The following is a 22,251-nucleotide window of genomic DNA, read 5'->3' as shown; positions in this document are numbered from 1 at the left end:
AGTGCCAGGCAATGATCATCTTTAACAAGAGAGAATCTAATCATCCCTCTCTGACTCTTAATAGCATTAATTTGGCAACTCCCAAAGGCGTCCCATTTCCATATCAGTCGAAGCAAATGCTCAAAGACACAGTATGGCTCTACCACCTTCACCTTTATTCTCCGCCCTGGAGAGGGCGGGATCGCCCACATACACACAGACATGAGTTCTTGGTCTTCTTTCGAACAGCAGATTCTTAAGGGATTATCTAGTCACTAACGGGGAACAGCATCAAATAAGGCAACATCTATATTGATTGGGTGGCTGTTACAATCAGTCAGCATCGATAGTAAAGTTTAAGCTATCTGGCATTACACAATGGATGTTCTTCACCTCTACCCTTGCCTCCAGCACCTGATTGTTTACTACAAGTTCTTATTTGGTCAGAGTCATGCTAGCTGAGCCTTTGTCATACAACCCAAAACTTTAACTCTTTCGCTACCTGCTCATACCTTATACACATTCTCACCAAGATGTTGGTGGTGACCATTGACCAGCAGCTGACCTGGACTAGTCATATAAATAATAGCTTCAAGAGCAATCTGAAGCTGGGAATTCTGCAGTAACTCAACCCTTGATTCCCCAGTGCCTGAGCACTATCTATAAGGCACATATCAGGAGTGTTATGGAATATTTTCTACTTAACCATATGGGTACAGCTCCAACATCACATGGCACCATCCAGGACACTTGATCATCACCCCATTCACCACTACAAACATTTACCCTCTCTATTAACAGTGACAGTGGTGTGTACCTTTTTTAACGAGATGCACTGCAGTAATTCACTGAGGCTCCTTTGGTAGTACCTTCTACCACCTAGAAGGGCAAGAGCAGTGGATGGTTTCAAAAAAACAGCATGTGCACAGTTCCCATCAGTTCAACGCAATTCTGACTTGCAACTACATCGCTGTTTCTTCCTGTCACTGGATCAAAATCTTAGAACTCCCTTTCTCACAGCACTGAGGGTCTCCCTATTCCCCAATGATGGTAACAGATCGAGAAAGCAGCTCATTATTACCCTTTTCCAGGCCAATTAGCTGAACAATATCTGTTTGGCTTTGCCTGGTCAGTGACCCACATGTCCCATGAAAGAATAAAGAAAATCGAAATGGTGTTGTCAGAGGCTGGTGTTTCTCTGTAAAGTCAACATGGTCAAAGTTTTTTTTTGCAAGGTTTGGCTTATTTCTGTTATGAAGATTTGGGAATCATTTGTTGTATCTTGAAGTTGTTTTACTGAAGTTTTGATTCCAAAATGTGGTATTGTTTGAAGTTACAAGCCTACTGTTGCTGTGCACTTTACACTACACTTCAAACCCTGTGTAAGTATTTCCATGTCACAGTTCGTTCATTCTTACTAACATCTGATGTGGTATCCAGTCAATCTTCATTACCAAAATAGCAATAGGCACAATAACAGACTAATTGTACTACTATAGAAGGTTTCATTCTAACAATGGCTACTTCTTATTGGAGAGATTTTGAAATAATTGATATAAATGGTAGATTCATCTGCATTTATAAGTTGTTTTTGAGATATTTCATTGCAAGACCTTCTGCTCCAAACACATTGCCCAAACAGCTTTTTCCCCTAATCTTCAGTATTCTTCCGGCAAAGAAAATTGGGATAACAAAGAAGTTCATGTTTAAAAATAATAACAATAAAGGTCTCCAAAAAATCATCAAAACCTCTCGTGTCCAGAAGAGGAGTTGTCGCCACACTCCTGCACTTCAGTGAGTCCTCGACTGTGTTGGCAACACACTAGAAAAATGCTGTAAGCAGTGCCTCTCCTGTATTTTCTGAATTCAATGTGAGCACTACCTAATAAATCCTAGTTTTAGGATGATAACTACATGTTTCTAACTCTCAATAAAGAAACACTGAAGCAGAATCCACCTTGTCTGGTGTCTTTGCTTTATCAACTTTTCGTCCATGTAGTACTAAATGATCTCCTTTTATTCTGAGTTATTTATAGCCTCAACAGCAAATTCTTTTGGCTGTTCACAATAGGCAGGGTATACACCATACTGAACCAGCCTGCTCTAGCAAAGTCCAAACCAAAATATCATGATTAGATGTGATTCTGCCATTGGGCTACACTTGCTGAACAAGAGTGTGCCAACAGTTGTACAAACAACCAGTTAAAGATAACCACTTACTTACGTTTGTAGTTTACACGTACCTATTGACATACAGAAACCCATTACCTGTTCAAGCTTTGCACCTTATTAATTTATACTGGAGTTTGTCAAACAGTCCGCAGGTACCTTGCACGAGTACGCTACCACCATCACAGACTTTATCAGCAAGTGTGTGGAGGACTGCATTTCGAGGAAGTCAAACAGGAAACCCTGGATGAATCAGGACATTCATAACCTGTTAAAAACCAGGCATGAGGCCTTCAGATCAGGGGACCCACAAAATAGCAGATGATGACACATCCCTCCCAGATCGTCTCAACGCCTTCTATGCTCGCTTTGAGCAGAACTTCGGCAGAGGTGTAACACCTATTCCGACAAGTCCTGATGAACCTATCCCAACAGTCACTGCGTCAGAGGTCAGATCAGTTTTCCTTTGTGTGAATCCAAGGAAAGTGATGGGACCAGTTGGAGTCCCAGGCTGTGCACTCTGAACATGCACAGATCAACTGGCAGAGGTCTTCTCTAACATCTTCAACCTCTCCCTGCAGCACGTTACTGTCCCTGACTGATTCAAGAGGGCCAACATCATCCCTGTGCCTAAGAAGGCTCATGCAGCATGTCTCAATGACTACCGCCCAGTGGCCCTAACTTCATTGGTCATGAAGTGCTTTGAAAGGCTGGTCATGACATTAATCAACTCCAGCCTCCCCACTACTCTTGATCCACTCCAATTTGCCTATTGGACCAAAAGATCCACATCAGATGCCCTTCACTCCTCCCTAGAACATCTTGACACCAAAAACAGCTGTTTAAGAATCCTAGTCATTGACTACAGTTCAGCCTTCAACACTATTATCCCCTCGAGACTGATTTGCTAAACTTGCTGATCGCAGACTAAGCCCCACTCTCTGCAACTGGATCCTCAGTTTCCTGACCTACAGGCCACAATAAGTGAAGATTGGGGACAAAATTCATCCTTGGTAACACTCAAAACTGGAGCCCCCCAGGGGTATGTACTCAGCCCCCTACTATACTCACTATATACCCATCCATATCTGCGTCACCAAATACCAGACTAATGCCATCTACAAGTTCGCTGATGACACCACCATAGTTGGTCGAATCTCCGATGGTGACGAAACAAACTTCAGACGGGAGGTGGAAGACCTGGAAAAAAGACCTGGAACAACCTAGCTTTCAATGCCGGCAAAACCAAGGAACTCATTACTGACTTTCGGCAGGATGTTACCCATGACCCCCTACACATTAGTAGCACAATGGTGGAACGAGTGGAGAGTGTTGAACTCCTGGGAGTGGTCATCCACAACAAGCTTTCTTGGACTTTTCATGCACTGGTTACAAAGGCCCAACAAAGTCACTTCTTCCCCAGACAGCTGAGGAAATTTTGCATGACGGTGAATGCTCTTGCCAACATTTATAGGTGAGCCATCAAGAGCATTCTGTCTGGATGTATCGCTAGCTGGTATGGCAACTGGGTACCATTCAAGATCGGAGACCGTTACAGAGAGTGGTGAACTTGGCCTGGACGATCACAAAGGCCAACTTTCCATCCAGAGAATCCATCTACTCGGCCTGCTGTCAAGCAAAGGCCGCCAACATTCTTAAAGATTCATCCCATCCTGGCAAAGTTTTTCTACAACCTCTATCTACCACTGGGGAGAAGATACAGAACCCTGAATACATGCACCAGCCGATTTCAAAATAGTTTTCACCCTACTATTAGAATACTAAATGGACACTCAAACTCTTAACATTCATTTGTACCTGGTGTTTTTACAATGTGATGACAAGTTAATCTGTTTCCAGTGATACTGGTCGAAGGATGAATATTGATCAGGAGAACGCCACTAATTAAAATAGTACCAGGGAGTCTTTTACACCAAACTGTGAAGGCAGCCAGGCCAACAGCTTGATTTTTACCTCTAACAGAGCAGCTACTTCTCAGGTGAGAATTTGCATTCTTTTCTAATATGGCACTGGAACCAAAATCTTCTGACACAAGGATGAGGAAACACTATTGACTGAAAGGTAAAACCTTGAGCTGTTGAATTGGGTGCTGAGGCTGTAGCAGTTGTGCAGCTAAGTTGTTTTAATAAATACTCCAGAAGTTACCAAGGGGCTGGTCAGAATGTGGTTACAAAGTGGTGTCCACCGATTGCAGTGCTTAATCAAAGACCTGAGGATTACATAGTGCCATCCTGTTGGTATATAGCACCGCTTCTCAAAAGCAAATTTTCATGCTGAAAAATAACGAAGAATGAGTTTCTGGTGCAAATTTGCCTTGATATCTTGGACCTTTAACACTATGGAGTTTAGTTATTGTTGGGAATTGTGCCTTCCTATTAATTGTAGTGTAGGGAGTTGACTTTGATTAATTTATCTATGTTACTTAACTATGTGATCTGCCTGTATTGCTCGCAAGTCAAAGCATTTCACTGTGCCTCGGTACACGTGACAATGAATTCAATTCAATGTGGAGTCAGTCATTCCACACTGGTTTATGCATTACCATGGAGAAAGCAATGGGAGTTGACATGCCAACTAATCAGTACCCTTTTCTCCTGAATAGTAAAAGAGATTGTGATCATTTCCCCATGCCATTCAGTAGTATTGCCAGCCCCGAGGACCAACATCTTCAGAATTTAACATTAACCAGAAACTGAACTGGACTGGCAATTAAAACTTTGACAAGTTTTCCTAATCTCGCAAGGAATTAAGGGCTACGAGCAGAGTGCAGATAAGTGGAGTTGAAATGCTGGTCAGCCATGATTTAAATGGCGGAATGGACCCGATGGGCCGAATGGCTGCCTTACCACTCCTATGTATTATGTCTTATGGTCTAAGAGCAGGTAAGAGGTACTAGGATTCTTGTGGCAAGTAACTCTCAACCTGACTCCCCAAAGCCTGTCTACCATCTACAGGCACAAGTCCACAGTGCAATGGAATATTCTTCATTTCCCTGAATGAGTGCAGCTGCAACAATACTCAAAGCTTAATATCCAGGACACAGCAGGCCACTTGTATGACACCCAATCCACCACTATTTTTAAAAAAAAAAGTTTGCACCTTTCATCACTGTGCATTGGCAGAGATTTTTATAAACATTTTTGTAGGATTCCCTGTAGCAATTAATCATGGTTATTTTGACCTGTGACCTCTACCACCTAGCAAGACAAGTGCAACAAGTTCACGGGAACACCACCACCAAGTTCCTCTCGGAGCCACTCCCCAACCTGACTTGGAATTATGTCACCGTTCCTTCATTGTCACTGGGTCAAAATTCTGGAACTACCAATAGCTCTGTGGGTGTAGCTACCTCCCATGAGCTGCAGTAATTCAAGAAGATTCACCATCAACAGGTCTCCACGATAATTAATAACAACAGGTATTAAATGCTGGCTGAACTACTCAAGCACCTGCCTGTTGCACAGTTTTTTGAAAAAAACCTTAAATTGTTGCAATCATTTGAAATTTTATGTTCTTGTTTGACCTGATATAAACTTCAGCAACATGTCTCTTTTATCAATAACCCAATAATTGTTTCTGCATAAGTTTGTTGACCTGATTGCTTGTTATCTTTTTTTTTCTGGGTGTGTATAGCATTCACTTATAGATTTTAGTCTTCAGTGCTTTCCATTTGATACACAGAACTATTAGATCTCTCTTTGTTGCCATGTTCACTAATGGAGAAGCTACTCTGTCGTGCTCTGAGAAACCACTTCCCTTCTTAGTGTCCTTGAGGATACTATAATGGTTTTTGTGGTTTTCTTGCCATACTTGTCAGCATTGGTATTGTTGAATTATAGTAAAATGAATTATTTATTTGTTTAATGCACCAAGAAGAATGATTTCATAAGCCTCATTAGTTAGGATATTAAATCTTCAAATAAAGTGACAACATTTTCTCACCAACTATATATGAACCCTTTTTTTGGCAAGAGCTCATAGTAAATCAAAACTGCTTTGTGCTTGATTGTAGTTTCTAATAGTCTTGGTTGGAGAGAGTAACTCAATGCATTTTCCTATGAGTATAATCCATTTGAATATATTTCTCGGACGTGTTGTGAAATTGTAAAAATAAGGTTCCCATATTCATTTTTCAATTTGCTTCAGTGGACTGGCATAAACCAGGAGTAAAGGAAAGAGATGGTTCCATAATTGGTTGTGTTAGTGTTAACTTTAATTTTTTGGCCCAATTGTATTTCTGAATTTTAAGACATCAAATAGGTATGAAATGATTGCATAATGTTTAAATAGTGCATTGTGCATCTCTCTCATTGCATAGAAGTTGTAATATTTCAGTGGGGCGGTACGGTGGCTCAGGCGTTAGCACTGCTGTCGCACAGTGCCAGAGACACAGGTTCGATTCCAGCCTCCAACTACTGTCTGTGTGGAATTTGCACATTCTGCCCGTGTCTGTGTGGGTTTTCTCCAGGTGCTCTGGTTTCTTCCCACAATCCAAAGATGTGCAGGTTAGGTGAATTGACCATGCTAAATTGCCCAGTGTTCAGGGATGTGTAGGTTAAGAACATTAGTCAGGGGTAAATGTAGAGTAATATAGTTGGGGAATGGGTCTGGGTGAGATACTCTTCAGCATGCTAAATTGCCCATAGTGTTCAGGGATGTGTAGGTTAAGAACATTAGTCAGGGGTGTTCAGGGATGTGTAGGTTAAGAACATTAGTCAGGGGTAAATGTAGAGTAATATAGTTGGGGAATGGGTCTGGGTGAGATACTCTTCAGAGTCGGTGTGGATTTGTTGGGCCAAATAGCCTATTTCCACACTGTAGTGATTCTATGATTTCATTTCCTTAATATTAATATATAGTTAAACTTTTTTACCTATTGTGATTAATTTGCCACTTAACCATTTTGTGTCTCATATGGGAAACAGTGTAATGTACTTTTTATACCAAAGCATTATACTGGGATTTAATAAAGTTGATAAAATGGAGATAACCAGAAAGGTTGGTTTTGCTTCAGTGCTCCTTCATTATTGGCTTTAACATGTAGTCCTATTTTATTTTTTTTCTCTTACAGAAGAAGATATTGAAAATTATTGTGTGGGATCTAAATGAGGTCTTCATATCCTGGCACAAAAATCAGAAGTGGCTTGTCATTCCTATGAGAAATTAACCTTGCAGAGCTCAGATTGTTGGTTTGCAAATGCTTACAGAACCCACTGCAGTTTGTGATCCTAATTTTATCTTGGATTGCTGTGTTTGCTTGGAAAATTCCACGCATACAGATGTGAGTGTTTATCTGAGCTGAAGGTGGAGATATATCTGAATTCCCCTTTCTGGGATGTGATTGAGATCTTTAATGTGGTAAGATACTCCTTGATGCTTCACAGAAGTCTGATCCAGTACAATTTGACACCAGACACATAATGAAATACAGAAGTAGGTTTTAAGGAGTTTCTTCAAGGAGTAATGTTAGGTAGATCTGGAACAGTTATTGAGGAAATCCCAGAGCTTTGTTGCCAATCATGGAAAAATTAAAATTAGTATGCTCAAGGGGCCGGAATTGGAACAGTGCAGATATAAGTATTATGAGACTAGAGAGAAAGGATGAGATCATGGAGGAATTTGAAACAATAATGAGGCCCTACTTAACTAGGAGGAGAAAGTGAGGTCTGCAGATGCTGGAGATCAGAGCTGGAAATGTGTTGCTGGAAAAGTGCAGCAGGTCAGGCAGCATCCAGGGAACAGGAGAATCGATGTTTCGGGCATAAGCCCTGATTCCTGAAGAAGGGCTTATGCCCGAAACGTCGATTCTCCTGTTCCCTGGATGCTGCCTGACCTGCGCTTTTCCAGCAACACATTTCCTACTTAACTAGGACACACATTACTTCAGCAAGTATAGTTGTGTTGGGTGAATAGAACTTGAGCTGTAACAATGATTGTGGCGGTTTGGCTGACCTCAAGCTTACAGACTATAGGAAGTGGGAGATTACTGGAATACTCTCCTCTCTCCAGGAACCAGGAAGATTTCATCAGTTGTTGAGCTTAGGCTAGTTTAGTATCCAGTGATGCCCAGTTTGAGTTCCGCTAGGGCCTATATTCCGGTCCTCTATTTTAGACTTGGTTTAGACATGGACAAAACAGCTGAATTCCAGAGGTGAAGTGAGTTTGACAGCCCTTGGCGTCGGGCTTCATTTGGCAACAAGGACCCCAAGCAAAACGGGAATCGATGGGAATAAGGGGCAAGCTGTCTGCTGGTTGGAGTCATAACTGACACATAGGAAGATGGTCTTGGTTGTTGGAGATCTCAGCTTAAGGACATCTCTGCAGGTGGTCCTCAGGGTAGTATCCTATGCCCAAGCATCTTCAGTTGCTTCATCAATGACCACCTCCATCATAAGATCAGAAGTGGGAATGTTTGCCAACTCCTGAGATACTGAAGCAGTCTGTTCTACGCAGTCTAAACACAACAAGATCGAGACAATATCCAGGCTTGGGTGGACAATTGGCAAGTAACATTTATGCCATACAAATGCCAGGCAGTGACCATCACCAAAAAGAGACCATTTAACCACCACCCCATGACATTCAATGATGTTTCCGACTAAAATCTAGGAATACTGCAGTGAGTAACTCACTTTCACTTTCTAACTCCACAAAGCCTGTAAAGCTGTAAAGCTCAAGTCGGGAGTGTGATGGAATACTCTCCACATGCTTGGATGAGTGCAGCCCCAACAACAATGAAGAAGCTTGACACCATCCAGGACAAAACATCCTGCTTGATTGGCATTGACAACCATCTACTCCCTTCACCACTGACGCTCAGTCACAGGAATGTGTACTATCCAAAAAATACATTGCAGAAATTCACCAAAGATCCCCAGACAGCACTTTCCAAACCCATGACCATTTTTTTCAAGAACAAGGGCAGCAGACACATGGGAACACCACAACCTGCAGGTTCCTCTCCAAGCCATTCACTATCTTGACTTGGAGCTACATTACCATTTTACCATTGCTGCTGGTTAAAAATCCTGGAAAACTCTCCCTAAAAGCATAGTATGGCAACCCACAGCATCTGGACTGCAGCGGTTCAGATAGGCAACTCAACACTACCTTCTCAACAGCAACTAGGAATGAGCAATGAATGCTGGCAAGCGTCATCCACATCCCACGAATGAATAAAAAAGGATATGTGGTCAGAAATTCCTTGTGTATCATTGTTCCTAAGTGTCATAATCTGAGACCATTGCCAGGTAAAGGAATGGAGTTTTTGCATGCTAAATGCAATGGCTTTGGTCTCTCCAATATTTAATCATGTTAAGATCCCCATTGAGGCTAGTAACTTTTTCAAAAATATGTATTTCTCAGAAATCTGAAATCATTGTGAGATGACACAATTTCCCTAATATGGTAACCAACAAAGCAAAACAAATTAAGATAAAGTGAGCATTTATCTGTCAACGCATACATTGTACAAGGACAGGTACTTTCAAGTCCAGTTAGCACAATTGAAACATACCACAGAAATTTCTTTATCCGTCTCTGGTCAATCAGTAGTGATACAAAAAGAAGGCTCAGTTCTGCCTGGTCTACCAGAATGATTGATTCATTTGCTGTCCTTCCACATTCATTCCAATCAATCGGAGTATACCAGCATAGGTTTCTACCAACGAGTCTGTCTCAGCTGCTCAGTCTTTCATGCATCTCAAAGGTACTGTCAATTTTGTTTCCTTCTACTCAAATAAAGAATCAAATTTTACAGACTTTCAAACACCAAAACAGTTAAGCCTACACTTTAGTTGCTTCTGTTTCTCCAAGCCAATGAATTCTTTCTGCACAAAAAGCAATTGTCCTTATTTCTGTTTCAAAGTTTCTGCTTGGGCCCCTTTTCCCTATGATAATTCAGTCAAAAGGACCTGTATCCAAGCAGAGCTAATAGGATCACAATCTCCCTTCTCCAGAGCATTCTATTTCCCCATTAATTAAACATTTTAAAACCATTGTCTTGTGCAAGTCTCAAATTTGTAACAGTGGATAAAATTTCGGCTTTTCCAGTAATGGATATTAGATAAGCAATATGGCAAATTACAAGGCGGGGAGGATCGGAGGGAGTTGGCAGTGAGGATGTATCAGTACACTTGTGGAAATTGAAGTAGTTTTGGCTAATGTTGCTGAAGATCAATGTGTCGATAAGAATTAATGAGTGTCCAAGGATGGATCTTTGAGGGACACTTCAGATATTCGAGCCAGTAGGAAGAGATTCTCTGGTTGTGACTGTGTATATGAAAATGGAGCCAGGTGCTTGTAGTCCTGTTCAAGTGGATAATAGTGGAGCAGCGTTGGAGGAAAATGGCATGGTTGACTTCCTATAATTAGGGATGCAGACACGTTGGAAGCAGAAGAGATTTATTTGCTTTTCAGATTCTGAAAAATTTTTGTACCAAATATTTTGTAGAAATAGTTGCAAGACCTTGATACATTTGTTTCCCTTCTGTATATATGTTTAAGTAATTTTGTAGGTTATTTTCTGCTTATTCTTTTTCACCTCAAGTAGCATACATGTGAAAATGGATACTGAACAAGCAAGGAAGTCCAATTAGTTGATGTTTTGTTTGCCAAGTGTTTGATGAAGTTATGTATTTTTGCAATGTTTTTTCTCTCTAGACTGCCACTACAGGAAGTAATTTGAAATTTGATAGTTTTGTTTGTGAATAATTCTTTTTGTGTTTAATTTTGAGAGGCTGAATATGAAAGATTTTTGAGCAGAATCATGGTCTAAATGTCTTTCCTATTTTGTTGTACTCTGAGTTGGAGGCAAATATGCTCTAACAGCTTTTGTAATGAATTTTATATTCAAAATGTTGCTCAGTGGAGTGCTGAACTTGGGAAATTTCTTTGTGGAACAGTTTAGTACACTGAAAGAAATATTTGCATTAATAGAGCAATTTTCATAACCACTAGACATCACAAAGTGCTTTGCAATCGGTGAGGTACAATTGACGTGAACCCACATCCTGTTGAAGGGCTTATGCCCAAAACGTCGATGCTCCTCTGATACTGCGTGACCTGCTGTGCTTTTCCAGCACCACACTCTCGCCTGCGAACCCACAGTCGTCAAAATTAATCAAAGTTAAGTATTAAATAACAATTTTCTCTGCTGAATTGATATGCTTCACTGTAAATTTGTTTTTAAAATTGCAACTTTGCCTGAGCTATGCCATACTTCTGTTTTCAAGAACAGAAATTCATAGTGGGAAACAAATTACATGCAATGTATGCCACTGGGAAAAGGCAAGAATGTTTCACTTTAATTCAACTGTAGGTTTTTACCAATGGGAGCCTTGCAATGAGTATAAATTTAGTCAGCAGTAAGTTTTGGAAGATGGGCAGAGGATAATTGCACAGGTACTTTTTAAATATTTGTTGACTTGCAAAGCAACAAATTTTGAAAAGTGTTGATGGAGAATATTTTTCTTTCATAATTCAACCCACATTTAACAGCTGCATCGTGTAAATTATAGAAAAACAATAAAACAGGAATTGCTGGTAAAAATCACCAAGTCTAGCAGCACCTGTGAGAAGAATAAGTTAACATTTTGAGTTTGGTGACTCTTAAGAGCACTTGGATAAGGAGCCACTGGACTCAATGTTAACTCTGCTTTCTTCCCACAGATGCTGCCAGATCTGAGTTTCGCCAGCAATTTCTGACACGTAGGTTTTGGCCAAATCTTTATAACGTCTGTAAATCCCTGTTATACAAGTGACTTGGCTAAAAGGACGGAATTGACGTTATATTGATCACAATCATTGACTGAATAGTAACACTTTTGTCATTGTTTTTATACATGATTGTAAATTTCCAGTTTCATTAGTCAATATTCATCTTGAAATAAGACGCCTTGATTGTGCAACACTCTGGTATGGTTAAAACACTTCCGTGAAATGTATCGAGTTTGTAGTCCTATCAAGGAATTTCACAGTTTAATACTTATTCTGTTTGTTGATAATTGGATATTAAACTTTTATTTAAAAAGAAAATTTGTGATTTAGTCATTGTAAGTCACCTTAAAATTGCTAGGCCTCCTACTTTTGACTAGACCTGAAACATTTAACACTGATTTTTCTTCACCGATCCTGGTCGAGCTGCTGAGCTTTTCCAGCAACTTCTGTTTTTGTATCTGATTTACAGCATCCGCAGTTCTTCCAGTTTTTATTTAGTGCTTGGGTCGATGTAGATTAACCTGTGGCACTGTTTAAAGAAGAGCAGGGAAATCTCCCAAAGTCGTCCTCTTTCTCTCAAACTATTACAACCAAATCTGATGAGTTATCATATTGGATCTTGCTGTGTGCAAAATGGCTGCTATCTTTGTGTATAAATAGCAACAAAGACTGCACTTCAGACATAACTTATTAGCTACAAAGAGCTTTGAGATCTCTTTCAGTACTTAATAAGGTATTATGCAAATACAAATTCTTCCATTTAAGATGATTAGGAGAGCAACAGAAGTTTTAACACACGCTCATTGTGCCCTGAGAATACTTAATACTTTAATGCTATCACTGACAATGTCAAATGGAAAATTCTTTTATTTTCCCAGAAAATAGAGTGCAGCAGTTTCTTTATCTCTGTGCCCCATGTCAAACAAATGTGTCAATCTTAAATTGCCTGCAGGATTTTAAATCTGTGGTAAATGCCGATTTCTGAAACGAGACCTTAATAAAATACAATAGTACATACTGGTATTTCATATCCGTATGCCTGGGTGTATAACAATTGCAATTGATCAAGAAGGTGTCAGCCATAGAAATTTGCTTTGACTACTGTTGTAGTAACTATAAAGTCACAATGACCTTTACTGAAATAGCATGGATTCTACAGGGTATATGGTAACATTTTTAAAATGTTTTGTGGAGACAGGTCAGTTCTGAAAAGTTGAAGAACATTTGATGAGACTGGTAATGAAGGAGTGGCGGAGCATATTTTGATTGCAGAGGGATTGGTCGAAACTTTGTCAGACAATTTGTCAGGACAGAAAATGTGAATTGTTCTGGTTTGTTTTATGTCATGTAAACTTCTCACCTAAGGTTGTAGAAATGTAGACAACCTTTTACTGACCAATCGTCAGGTCTGAATACATTTAATCGGTTTTCCAGTCCTACTACATGACTGTAATAACTCTGATCAAAGACACAAATTCCAATGTGACTTCAACAAAGGTAGGCGATCTCTCCTTTTACTTACTTGACCTACAACATTTTCACATGGTTGACTGCACAATTGTCCTCCAGTCATTTTCCTGTTCACCTGGATGGGACTCCATTCTTATCTACCTATTCATAACCAAAATATCACTTGCAATAGCTTCCCTTTCCACACCTACACTGTTAAACCTCTGTTTCCTAACGAACTATTCTTCATCCCACCTATTTCTTACCAACATACTGTTCTTTTATCAATATCATCTGAAAACAAAGCATTAATTTTCACATGTATATTCACTCTAACCCTCTCACCAACGACACCTGGTTCTAACACACCACATCACTTCTACTGTTGCTTAATTTATTAGACTGCTGATCTAATATTTTTAGAACATGATGATCAAAGATTTCTCTGATATAAATATCGAGAAGACTTGAGCTATTGGCTTAGGGCCTTGACCTAAATTCCCTAGCAACTGATGCCATCTCTCTCCCTTGTAAATGCCTAAGGTTAAAAGTCAGATACTGTGTTTCCTACCTGGTATCTTCATGGAGCCTGAAATGAGCACTTGACCACATAGTTGTGCTGTCCCGAAGACTGCCTATTTCTATCTCCCTTATTTTGCCTCAGCTCATCTGCTGACACCTTAATCTGCTACCTTTTCGACTTAACTATTCTGTTGCACTCTCTTGACTGGCCTCCAGAATATTTCAACAAAGAATCGTTTGATAGTCATTATAAAGACATGGCTGCAGAATGACACAGACTGAGACGTGAATATTGAAGTGTCCATGATGTTTAGGAAGGTCAGGAAATTGGAAATGTGGAGATGTGGCACTGTTAATTAGCGCAGTATAGCTGGCTGTGCTAAGTTCATTAAGCCAGGCTGTAGAAACAATTTTTGGATAGAGTTGAAATAATAAAAGCAAGAAGACCAACTGACAGTCACTATATGGTCAAGCAGAGTATAAAGGAAGACAAATGGAAATCTGTCAGAAGGATAAAATGAGGGAGTTTAGCTCCAAACAACCCAGGAAAAATCGAATGGGGAATAATAACCTAGATGAGCTCATAGAATGTCTTCAGGTTAGTTTCTTAGGACAGCACATTTGTTGAGCTGACCAGAAGTCTCACATTCATGAACCTAGTTTGTACAATAAGATAGGATCAATTAATGTTACAATGAATGCACCCCGAGGTAGCAGTGACCATAGTATGAATGAGTTGTAGATTCAATTTAAAGGAGAGAAATATGGGTCCATGGCTAATGTTTTAAATTTTAGATAAGAGCAATATGAGCATATGAAAGCACAGCTTGCAAAAGTGAACTTGCAAATTGATGGGTTTGTCAATAGATGTAGAGTGGCAAACATTAAGGGGATATTTTGTCTATTCTGAAATAGATGCATTTCAAACAGAAGAAAAAAATCCAATGGGTGGAACGACTATCTAATTAGAACCGCTAACAATAGTATTAATGGTGGGAGTGGAGGGGAACACATTTTGTGCAGAGGGGTGGGGCAGAAGATTGGACAGAATATAAAGAACAATAAAGAAAGGATTGATAAGGAAAAAGAGTGTAAGAAAGCTGGCAATAAATATTAAAGCAGATTGTCACAGTTTCTTAGATATTTTTTTAAAAAGTAGTTAACAAAATGAATCTTTGTCTTATGGAAGGAGTCTGGGTAATTAATAAGGAAAAATGGTAGACAATTTGAAAAGGTTCATTTCATCAGTCTTCACTATAAAAGATACTAGTAACAGAAATAGCTGTAAATCAAGAAATGGGTGGAAGGGAGGAATTCAGGACAGTTGCAATCACCAAGGAAGTAGTATTGAGCAAATCATTGCTGCAGGCAGCAAAGAACCTGGATCCTGGTGAATTTTATTCTAGGATCCCAAAAGAAGTGACTAGTGAAATAGTTGATGTGATTAGTTTTCCAACATACCTTAAATCATGGAATGTTACGTTAGATTGAAAAATAGTGAATGTATCTCCTTTTGGTCAGAAAGGGAGGGACACAGAAAACAGAAATCAACAGGCTAAATATTTCAAATGCCACTGGGAAGTTGTTAAAAACTGTTATCAAAGCAGTTATAGCAGGCTGTTTGGAAAAGTTCACAAAATAATTTCAGCTGATTATTTTGAAGGGAAATTGTGTTTATTCAATCTATTGGAATTCTTTGAAGAAGTTGTGTGTTCTGTGGACAAAGGAATACCAGTGAATGTCCCATGTGTTAAAATTAAAACTGATGGTTTTGGGACTAACATATTGGCATGATTAGGAGATTGGCAAGCTAACAGAAAACAGTATATACAAATGGGTCATTTTCTGATTAGCAAGGTGTAACAAGTGGCATGCCATAGGGATCAGTGCTGGCATCACAACCTTTTCACACTTGCTATGTGATTTGTATGATGGAGAGGGGAGGGTGCAGTTGCTAAGTTTGCTGATGGCACAAAGATGAGTAGTGAGTTGTGAAGCTGGCAGAAGGTTGTTTCGGGATATAATTAGATTGAGTGAGCAAAAATGTAGCAAATGGAGTATCCAGTGGGAAAGTGTGCAATTGTTTCGTTTGGAAGGAAGAATGAAAAAGAATCTAAAAGATGAGTGGTTTCAGAACTGAGATTGGAGGGGCTCTGGGTGTTCCAATTCATGAACTGCAAAAGGTGAGTGTGCAGGTACAGCAAATAATTAGGAAGGTTATCATTTACTGTGAAAGGAATTGAATTTAAATGTTGCACACTGCCACTTAGTGATGTTGTCTACACACGAGGCCAGTTTCCATTCGGTTGCCAACTCAACCTCTCCACTACTATTTCTGTGCTGTCAGTCTGTGCCTGTGAAGCCAATCTTTGAACTATAGCTTCCTCCCCTTAAATGTTTTGGAAAGTGAGCTATTGTCTTTTGGATCCTGTCTCAAACGCTATTTTGGCGTTTCAGATTCACCCAAACTATTTGTAACCTCCAGTCTCTTGCTTGACCTTGGTTTGAATTCCCAACTCCATATCCTGTGTAAATGTTCAGTTCCATTTCTAGTACTGACTGCCTCATGAGAGCTGCTGGAACTCTTATCCACAAGTCAGCAGCTCAGTGTGTCCAGGGCTCCCTTAGCACTTCACTGAAGTGGCACTTTATATGTTTAGGTTTCTGGGAGGGTGTCTTAATCTGACAAAATTTCTACAACTGAACCAAGTCTCTCAAAATAGTTGAATTAAGATTTTAAATTTTTCTAGAGTTTTTTTTTTTGCATCTAAAATATGACCACTTTAGATGTACGTATTCAATTTTTTTGTAGCTAAAGATGCAGGGTATCAATGAAGGAAACTAGATTCATTTTCCTCTTTTACAGTTCTGTATGGTGAATTGTGAACTGAATTGTACAAGACTCTTGCGATATACTTAAATGAAGGCAAGCCAGTACCAAATGAATTCTTCTCTCTTAGACCCTGACCCTTACTTTCTACAGCCACCTTTTCTTAATATTGGTAAGATTTTAGAGTTCATTATTAAGGATGAGATTATGGAGTACTTGGAAGTGCATGGCAAAATGGGACTAGGTCAGCACAGCTTTGTCAAGGGGAAGTCATACCTGACCTATCTGGTAGAATTCTTTCAGAGATAATTAGTAAGTTAGACAAAGGAGAGCCAGTGAATGTGATCTATTTGGATCTCCAGAAGTTCTTTGACAAGGTGCTGCAAAGGAGGCAGATGACATATAGACAGGTGGAGGGGTAATTTAGTTTTGAAGAAGCTGGGGGGCTGCAGGAAGAATTAGACATGAGTAAATGGACAAAGTGGTAAATGGAATACAATATGGGAAAGTTTGAGGTTATGCACTTTGATAGAAAGAATAAAGGCGTATTTTCTAAATGGGGAAAAAGGTTTTGGAAATCTAAAGCACAGTGGAATTGAGTCCTAGTTCAGGATTCTTTTACGGTTAGCATGCAGATTCAGTTGGCAGTTAGGAAGGCAAATGCAATGTTAACATGCATTTCAAAACTGCTTGAATATAAGAGTAGGGATGTGTACTGCTGTGGTTGTAAAAGGCTCTGGTCAGACCACATTTGGAATATTGTGAGGAGCTTTTGGCCCTGTACCTAAGGAAGGAAGTGTTGGCATTGGAGGGGATTGAGAGGAGGTTCACAAGGATGATCCTGGGAATTAAGGGCTTGTGGTTGAGGATTCTGGGTCTGTATTTGATGAAATTTAGAAGGATGTGGGGGATCTCATTGAAACTTACTGAATACTGAGAGGCCTGGATAGAGTGAACTTGGAGAAGATGTTTTCATTACAGTTTGCTTTGCTATAATGTGTACTTCAATGAGAATTGGCTTTAATATGATTGCAGATTTCAGACTGTTATTGCACAGTGCAAACTTTCCTTACCTGTATTGGCTACAATGCGATTCCAGCCTCATTAATTTAAATGGTGTGGCTATTGCACAATTTTCTTAACGTGAAATCACAGAAGAATGGAACTAATGCGTTATATCAGGACTGACTATTAGGAGAGACTAGCACCTGAGAGCACAGCTTCTGTGAAGGGATGACTCTGTAGAACTGAGATGAGAAATTTCTTGAGGCAGAGTGATGAATCTATGGAACGCATTGCCAAGTCATTGAGCATCTTTAAGACAAACATTGACAGGTTCTTGATTAGTAAGGGGACCAAGGATTATGGAGAGAGAGCAGGAGAAGGGAGTTGAGAAACATTTCAGTCATAATCAAATGGAGGGGACTCAATGGGTAAATTCTGCTCCTTTCTCATGATTTTATGGTTTTAATATTCTGAATAAGTGAAACTGCTAATTTGTGCAGTATTGAGAGTAATGTTTTACTATAGTGTTTTGTCCATTTTAAGAATTTGATGGAATTGCTCTCTCAACACCTTCACAAATCAACCTTCCACTTAGGTTATTTTGATCTTGTTGGGTTAGATTGGAATGGACTGAAATTTGGGCTTCCTTTTCACCTGGAGTTAGGTTTATTTTCCTTTCTAGTCAGTCTGCTGAAAGAGGTTTAGAAGTTTGCTTCTAGCTTTGTGTGTGTATATATATTCATATCTTAAGCTAGTCCTTCAGCGCATACAGCTTAGTTGAGCAAAGTTTTTTTTTTATATTGTTTTCAGATACTTTTTTTAGTACAGTTCTAAAGTTGTACACCAGAATGCCAAGATCAGCCAATGGGCCAAGGAGTGGCAGATGGAGTTTAATTTAGATAAGTGTGCAGTGCTGTATTTTGGAAAGGCAAATCAGGGCAGGACTGATCCACTTAATGGGGAGTGTTTGGGGAGTGTTGCTGAACAAAGTTCATAACTCCATTTTCAAGGAACTGCAGGTGGACAGGATAGTGAAGAGGGTGTTTGGTATGCTTTCCTTTATTGGTCAGAGCATTGAATAAAGGAGTTGGATGGTCACATTGTGGCTGTGTAGGACATTGGTTAGGCCGCTTTTGGAATACTACATGCAATTCTGGTATCCCTGCCATGGGAAGGGTGTTGTGAAACATTAAAAGAAATCAGAAAAGATTTGCAAGGATGTTGCCAGTGTTGGAGGGTTTTAGCTATAGGGAAAGGCTGAATAGACTGAGGCTATTTTCCCTGGAGCATTGGAGGTGGAGGGGTTACCTTATCAAGGTTTGTAAAATTGTGAGGGGCATGGATATGGTAAATGGCCAAGGTCTTTTCCCTGGAATTGGGGGAGTCCAGAACTATATAGCATAGGTTTAAGGTGAGAGGGGAAAGATTTAAAAGGGACCTAAGGGGCAACGTTTCATGCAGAGGGTGATGCGTTTATGGAATGATCTGCCAGAAGTGGAGACTGGTATAATTATAACCTCAAAGGCATATGGATGGGCATATGAATAAGAAGGGTTTAGAGGGATATGGGACAAATGCTGACAAATGGGACTTGATTTTTCTGGTCTACATACATGAATTGGACCAAAGGGTCTGTTTCTGTGCTGTATATCTCGATGATTCTATTGGATTTCAACATTGAAACAAAATCCCATGTTCTAGGATACTAGTAACAAGTGAAGAGGGGTAGTTGTTGTAAAATTAATGTGCTTGGGATTCAGTGAAGAATACAAGATAAACTCCCATTTATAACACCTCCCTATCTAAGTTGAGACCTTGCCTTCTCACTATCTTTCTGTCTCTCCTTTGACCTTGTTTAGGACCTACAAAATTGTACGTAGCTTATAAATATGTTTTACATTTTTTTTGTGTAAAATAGTCTTACAATTAACCTAACATTTTTGTACTGAAGTCCATATTGTTCTATACACTAACCTTGTCAATGACTGAAGGTCTGAGCTGACAGTTTTACATGTTTAACAAGTATTTCTGGAAGCTCAGCACAAACCCCGAACAATTAACTGTGCAATGTTTAGACCTAATTGAACAAGCTGGCTTCTCTCCATTGGTGAGATTTAGAAATGATGCTGAATTCTTTGCGCCTTCGATAGTTTGTGTTTGGAGTCATAAATCTTTCACATTGCACCCTGGTATCCATAGTAACAATTTAACAAAAGCTTCAGGCAAAGTGTATTAGCTCGACTCTTCCGTATGACAGTGAATCTATAAAAACAAGACTGAAGACCTTTCAGTGATGTAATGGGATGGCTGGCCTGAAATCTGAGCCGTCAGTAATTACTGTGTGGTTATCAGAGGGAGAAAGAGGGTGTGGAACATTTTTCTACTTTGCACCCGGTAACCAGGAAGCACTACAACTGGAGCAGCGATGTTCTCCAGACTTACTTCCTGAATGGTTCCCTTTTTAAGATTTCTGAACGGCAGCAGGTAGGAGATATCTAGAAACTGGACTGAAGCTTGCTAATCGTTGAAGTTCGACAGCCTTTTGAGGGAGTGAAAATTTCGACATGCTTAATCTAGTTCCCAGACGCGAGCAAACGATGTACTAACGCACAGCTGTACCCAGATTGTTAGGTAAACAGCATATTTTCAACTTTAAGTAAAAGTCTCAAAGTACAAAGAAACCGCTTGAAACGCGGGATAAAAGCCAAGTATTAGCAGCTGCGAGTTGACCAAAGGTTAAGAGTTGGAGTGTCAGTATCTGATTGATGGCTCCTAGCTGAAATGCAAGTAATTTTTTTGGAACAAATAGCTTGAATGCTTGCAAACTGTTTTGGTTTTGCTTAAGGATTTTGGGATTTTGTTTCGTGCTTTATAAAGTCAAAGGTTTAATTTGTTCACCTTTGCGAGTGATACGAGGCTTTTTGAATCAGTGCAAATGTCTTAATATAGTAGAAATAGAATCTACATTGATTTCAGTTTTTTGTTTTGTTGATTCAGAAATGGGGTCTTTTTGTGGCTTTCCACTGGTGAGCAGTCATGTACAAATGTCTCACTATCTATTCGCTGTTAAACGTTGTGAAGATTTTTGACACATATGGGAATGAAATGATTTCTTTAGAAAGATAAGTAACGGAAGGACTTGGGCTTAGTTGGTTTAAAAAGAAATGAGTGAGAGATGAGAATATTTTGTGTAAATGTTAGTTATCAGGATTGCTTTACTTGGAAAACTGGTGGAATGCATATCAATAGATTTTGAAAGAGTAAACTAGATATTTTAAAAGGAACCATTTACATGGCTTTGTTGAAAAATGGATAAGTGGGACACTCAGTTTATTTTCTCTAAAATAAATTTAATGTCTTCCTGTGCTATATTGTCTGAGTGCAGCACACTGTAATTGGGAAATTATCCATTATATCAGGCTTCATGCCTGGAAGTCATTAATATCCAATATCAATGCCAATTGCAGCTTTCAAAATACACCATTTTCTCACCTACAATCTGGTCAATACACAAAATTTGATTTTTTTTTGGTGGTATTGGGGTGTTTTGGCAGAAACAGCCAGAGTTGAGGAGGAGCTTTTTTTATACCGGTGTTAATCTTTAGAAAAAGGTCAAGTCTGAAGATATCCAGCTTATTTCCCTTTTTTTTTAATTGCCAAAAGGAGTGACTTTTACTTGATCAGTCAAATTCATTTTTTCAGAGGGAACCAATCACATGCAACCTGCAAACAAGTGAAAGTATCTGGAGATGAAGAATCAAGGAACGGTATGCCTTGATGAGCTAAAAGTACCATCTCGGTGGACCGTATGAACAGAGGGTTCCCAATCATTCTCTCTGACCATAACACGATTTTTTTTTTTAAACCTGTGATTTTGAGGGAGGCTGTGAAGTTTCTTAAGGAGATTAGAGTTTCAGCTGGAGGACTGAGCATTGGTGTGCCACAAGGGTTGCTGCTTTTCGTCATACGTATGGTTTGGATGTGAACATAGGAGGTATGGTTAGTAAGTGTACATATGACCCCAAAATTGGAGGTGTAATGGACAGTGAAGCAGATTACTTCAGAGTACAAAGGGATCTTGATCAGATGGGTCAATGGGCTGAGAAGTGGCAGATGGAGTTTAATTTAGATAAATGTGAGGTGCTGCATTTTGGAAAGGCAATTCGGAGCAAGACTTAGACAATTAGTTATAAGATCCTGGGGAATGATGCTGAACAAAACCATCCTTCATGTGCAGGTTCATAGTTCCTTGAAAATGGAGTCACGGGTACATAGGATAGTGAAGAACGCATTTGGTATACTTTCCTTTATTGGTCAGTGGATTGAGAGGATTTGACGGTATTAGGCAAGAACTTTCAAAAGCTGATTGGAGGCAGATGTTCGCAGGTAAAGGGATGGCTGGAAAATGGGAAGCCTTCAAAAATGAGATAACAAGAATCCAGAGAAAGTATATTCCTGTCAGGGTGAAAGGAAAGGCTCGTAGATATAGGGAATGCTGGCTGACTAAAGAAATTGAGGGTTTAGTTAAGAAAAAGAAGGAAGCATATGTCAGGTTTCGA

At 39.5% G+C, this 22,251-nt stretch overlaps 1 protein-coding gene across 8 annotated transcripts in view; it reads left to right on the top strand.

The window, feature by feature from the left end:
* Positions 1 to 22,251, top strand: part of LOC122552951 (unconventional myosin-VI) — a 252,618-nt gene that overhangs the window by 44,063 nt on the left and 186,304 nt on the right. Inside the window, exon 1 of one of the 8 annotated variants that reach the window (XM_043696241.1) lies at positions 20,158 to 20,176. The exons of 6 other annotated variants lie outside the window; for them this stretch is intronic. The gene's annotated coding sequence lies outside the window, so the exon portion shown is untranslated. Of the gene's footprint in view, positions 1 to 20,157; positions 20,177 to 20,250; positions 20,324 to 22,251 lie in introns of those variants that run through there. One more of the 8 variants, XM_043696240.1, reaches the window with a different exon arrangement.

This window comes from Chiloscyllium plagiosum, chromosome 9 (assembly GCF_004010195.1).
Source record: "Chiloscyllium plagiosum isolate BGI_BamShark_2017 chromosome 9, ASM401019v2, whole genome shotgun sequence".
In the NCBI taxonomy this organism is placed as follows: domain Eukaryota; kingdom Metazoa; phylum Chordata; class Chondrichthyes; order Orectolobiformes; family Hemiscylliidae; genus Chiloscyllium; species Chiloscyllium plagiosum.
The sequence above is the reverse complement of the archived record's forward strand: the minus strand, read 5'-3'. Positions and strand labels throughout refer to the sequence as shown.